The following is a 5,126-nucleotide window of genomic DNA, read 5'->3' as shown; positions in this document are numbered from 1 at the left end:
AACGAGTGAGAAGAAAAGAAAGAAAGAAAGAACGAGTGAGAAGAAAAGAAAGAAAGAACGAGTGAGAAGAAAAGAAAGAAAGAAAGGTCCATGCAACAAGGGATGTAATCTAGAGGTAGTATAGAGAAGACTAAGAAGGTATTTCAAATATTGGGGATTCTCGATCTCCGATCTTTCTATTTTAATCTATCCACCTGTAAACTGCTTGTCTATCTGTAAGGTGTCTTCAATCTCTCTATCTGTCATCCATCTTTCTATCTCCAGTCTGCCTGTCTATCTGTCTTCAATCCGTCTATCGATCTATCTATTCATCCATGTATGGGTCTGTCTTTGATCCATCTATCTAAATATCTATCGATCTAATGTATTCATTTTTAATCTATCTTGAATCTCTTGACAGAGATGAGAGGTGCCTTTGTGTATGATGGATGAACGTCAACAAGGAGAAGAAGAAGAGGAACGTAAGGAGAGAAAGAGACATTCTTTCTTTCTTTCTTTTTCTTCTTTCTCTTTTCCTTTCTTTGCTTGTTCCCGAGTGAATGCTTTTCTTGCCGTCTCAGTTGACTGGAGACTTCTCTTCATTGAGAGATCTCTATTTGTCGATGAAAAAGCTAGAGATAAAAAGAAGAGAGGCGAGGAAGAGAGAAGATGTTCTTTTAGCCCTTGTTTGCTTCTTCTTATCTTGGCTATCATTCTATCACTTGACTCTCCTTTCTTTCTTTCTTTTCATCTTCATATAGCATGTCGATCTATCAGGGGCACATTCACATAGACATCATACGTATACATTCTATACATAAGAAACACATACACTCGGATAGACAGACACATTGACGTCACGTATATATATATAGATATATACAGATAGATAGATAGATATGTATATACGTGACGCGTACGCAACAAGGGATATACATGCAGATTCTTTATACATAGTCATACATACATATACACAATACATACACATACGTATTCATATACATTCATATTCGTATACACACATGTACACATGCATACACATACATATAAAATATTCATACATATTTGTATTTAGACATACACATTCATACACCTACATATTCATAGATGCATGTACTTGTACATAGGCAACTTCTTTGTAGTTCTATGCCTGGAGTAGAACACCTAGATCTTTCTATGTTGACTATAGGTATGTATTTACGTATGGATAGATATGCATGCATGCAGAGATAATGTATCTATCGTAAGATCCAGAAGAAGGAGTAAAAGGAGAGAGAGAGAAAAAGTAAAAGAAGAAAAGAAGAAGAGGAAGGTCGAAGAGGATCTCCTCTTGAAGCGAATGCTTTCATCTTGTCAAGACAGAAACAAGAGACGAATGTGTCTCTTTCTTTCTTTCTTTCGCACTCTTTCTTTCTTTCTTTCGCACTCTTTCTTTCTTGCTTTCTTTTGTGTTGGTATACAAGAGAGAGAGAGAGAGTTGGCTGTAGATGAGAGAGGGGGGAGAGAGAAGAAGAAAAAGAAAGAGTGAGAGAGACGGAAAACGTTCTCTTCTTTCTTCGAGTAGCACCAGCAGCGGTAGGAGGTGGAAGAATTGAAAGGGACATCTTGTCGAATAGACAAGTTGGGAAGAAAGAGAGCAAGAGAAGAAGAAGAAGGATAAGAGAAAGAAAGTAAAGAAGAATAACGAAAAGAAGAAGAAGAGAGAAAGAGAGAGAGAGGGTGATGTGAATGAAGAGGAGAGAAACAGAGCGAGAGATAGAGATTAGTGCAACCTGAATAAGACAACATGCTATTGTCGGTCTCTTTCTTTCTTTCTCTCTCTCTCTCCTACTTTCTTGTCTCTTCTATCCTTCCCTTCAGTTCGCCAGTTTTCTTTTTTCTTCTTCTTGTTGCTGTTGGTCTGTCTCTCTCTCTCTCCCTCTTCTATTTTGTACGTGAGATCTCTTTCCTCCTTCCTCTTTCTTTCTTTTGTGATGCATCTGGTCTTTTTTCTTTGCCTTGTAGTCGTTATGACTGTCTCTCTTTCTTTCGTCTTTAACCTCGAGAATTCTCACGAGCCTCCCTGCTGTACACAATTCGTATACAGACATAGAATGCATACATACATCTACATACGTATACATATGCATATAGAGACCTTTAATACATCTAGAGATGCTTCTCATTGTTTCGTTGCTCTTGTTGTATGTACTGGTAGGAGGGGAAGAAAGAGGAGGCGTTGCTCCTCTTCTTCTTCCTCTCTTGTCTTCCTTTATGCACTTCACTCGTCTTTCTTCTCAAGCTCCACTTCTTTCTTTCTCTCTTTCTACAGAGCGAGCTATCGAAAGATAAAGAGAGAGAGAGAAAGAGAACCGCCTGTGCTTTCGGCCTTTGAATGAATGACCGAAAAGTTTCCTACTTCATTCATCTCTCCTAGAAGGATGAAAAGAACAAGTGACAAAAAGAAAGAAACAAAGAAAGAAAGAGTGAGAAAGACAGAAAGAAAGAGTGAGAGAGAAAGAAAGAAAGGAAGAAAGAGAATTAGGTTACACTTGGATGGGGATAGCCATAGTAGGAAAGGAATTCTATCCCACCCCGTACATACGAAGTAAGTAAAGAGAAGAAAAGTCTTTCGAGAGAACCTTTTTCTCTTTTCTTCTCTCCTCTTCTTGCGTCTTCGCTCTTTCTTTACCTCTTTAGAGAAGAGGAGTGACGACCAACACTGCGAAACAGGGAAGACGTCAACATATCTCTCCTCGTTCTTATTCTTCACGGCTGTATCGATCTTATCTCCGAGGGAAAGCCTCCGGTCTAGCTTACAAAGATGTGTAGTAGGGAGTGGATCCCGCGTAGAGAGGAATACAGTCAGAAAGATAGCTAGACAGATTAATAGAGAGAAAGACTGATAAGAGATGGAATATACAGTCATTCCCCAAGATAGATGAGAAAATAAAGTTTAGGAAAGAAAAGTCTCGATAAAATGCAAAAAGGAGCGGGAATGTCTATCCATCTATAGATAGAAATATATCTATTCTTGTTCCTATATATGAATAGATAGATAGATATGTGGATGCAGCATGTATGTGGTATGTATCTCTTCTGTTGGTTCGTATACTGTGAAGGGGAGTCGTCGAATGAGGCGATTTCTTCTCTTTGTATCATACACAAGATTCGGGTTGTCTCCGTTTTATCGAGACTTTTCTTTCCTAAACTTTATTTTCTCATCTATCTTAGGGAATGACTGTATATTCCATCTCTTATCAGTCTTTCTCTCTATTAATCTGTGGATGGGGATCAGGCGGGGGATTGAGAGATGGATCGACCCTTTGAAAAAGGAGAAAGAGAAGGAGATAGAAACACGCCAGTAAAGAGACTATCAGAAAGAAGTCTAAATCCTCGTGTTTACATGGGGATGGGAATTCCTTGAGAGGCGAAGTAGATCGTAGATACGGGGTGTCTATACACCACGACAATGGCAAGTTGAAAGAGGAAGATTCTCTGATGTACCTCATAAGCATAGCCATCCATTTACCAAGTTATCTATGGCGTTCTCACATTCTTCATGCTATTCGATCTCCCCCCACATAAAGGATAGAGATGTGTCTATTTACTATCTACGAGCGGACCTATCTATCTTCAGTTTATCTATAGACCACCTACCTGTCTAGCAGTGACCAAGTGAGTAGTGGGGAACTCCCCTCTTTTCTTCTTTTTTCTTTGCATGGATTGCAGATAGTCGTGATATGATGAGAATAAGAGAGATAGAGAGAGAAAGTAGGGAAATCGTTAGCTAGGATACGAGCCCAGACTTCCCCCTAATTCACATGAAAGCTAAAAAGTATCACACCTCCCCACCTTCATGATTTAACTCAATCTACACAACTTTCTTCCTCTCCATCTATCTATCTATCTACATTCGCATGATTCTTGATCTTCTTCTATTCACTCTTACGTATAGACGACTCCTATTAGACGACGAAAGACCTCGGCATAAGAAAAGCGGTAGATTCTGGTGTATCGCCATATCTAGTGTGTACGTAGGCTCTGAAAGAGCGTCTTTCCTCATCTCTCCTTTTGAAGGGAAGAAAGGTGAGACTCATATGCCCTCTCTAGGGATCGATGGACGTATTGTCGTTGCCGTGTATAGACAGACAGTTCTATATGTCTATATGTATATATATATGTATATATAATGTATATCTATCTTCTATCTATATCTATCTTTACATATATATATATATGAGAAGAAGCCTTGAGAGAAGCTGGAAAAGAAAGGAAGAAAAAGAAGGATACATGTTGACTAGCACCTCACTTACGTCTACGATGATGTGAGGCAGGGATGCTTCCATACGTAGATATCTAGTGAGAGAGAGAGAGAGACAAATAGAGAGATAGATGGCTAGATAGATAAAGATAGAAAGACGGATAGATCGAAAACACATGAACTGAAGATAGAGTAGAGTTAGCTAGATTGAAACGTTTAGATTTGTCGTCCAGAGATGTACAGTGTCGATAGCAGTATGGAGGTGTATTTCTTTGGTCCTCCTCCTCCCCTGAATACATAGATGTGTATTTCTTTCTTAATTATATTGACAAGGCCTCCCGCAGAGAAAGCGAAGAAAGAAGAAGTGAGAAGAAGCGAAGTTTCTGTCTAGCCTCACTACCACAGTTGAGAGATTGCATGGGACTCACTTAGCATAATGTTAAGAACACACAGACACCCCCTCTGAATCAGATCTCCACCATTCAGCAGCCTTCTTCTTCTTAATCATCTGAATCTTTCCAAGATCTGATAGAAATCTATCCAAGAGAAGAGAACTCCACCCACTCTTTTTTCTCTCCATACAAACATCTAGTGAAGGGAACAACCTTGGTACAGAAGAAAGGCATAATTACGTGTGTATACGTATCGATACACGTGCATGTATATGTAGTGCCAGCTGCACAGCAACGGGCGCCACTAGATACTAAGGGTTCGCCAGTGCCCCGAATTGCAACAGCGGCTCGCCCTCACGCCATCTCACTACGGAAACACTTCCACTAGAGAAGCAGACATACGCACAGAGTCGGCACTCCGTGCGGTTGGGACGTTCGGAGCTCCACGCACGCTCCCGAAACTCACTGGCTCCCCCACGAGAGTGTACATGCAGCTCAGCTCTTCTATCAGA

This window comes from Cystoisospora suis, assembly GCF_002600585.1.
Source record: "Cystoisospora suis strain Wien I chromosome Unknown contig_1152, whole genome shotgun sequence".
Taxonomy (NCBI): domain Eukaryota; phylum Apicomplexa; class Conoidasida; order Eucoccidiorida; family Sarcocystidae; genus Cystoisospora; species Cystoisospora suis.
Note: the sequence above shows the minus strand (reverse complement) of the source record.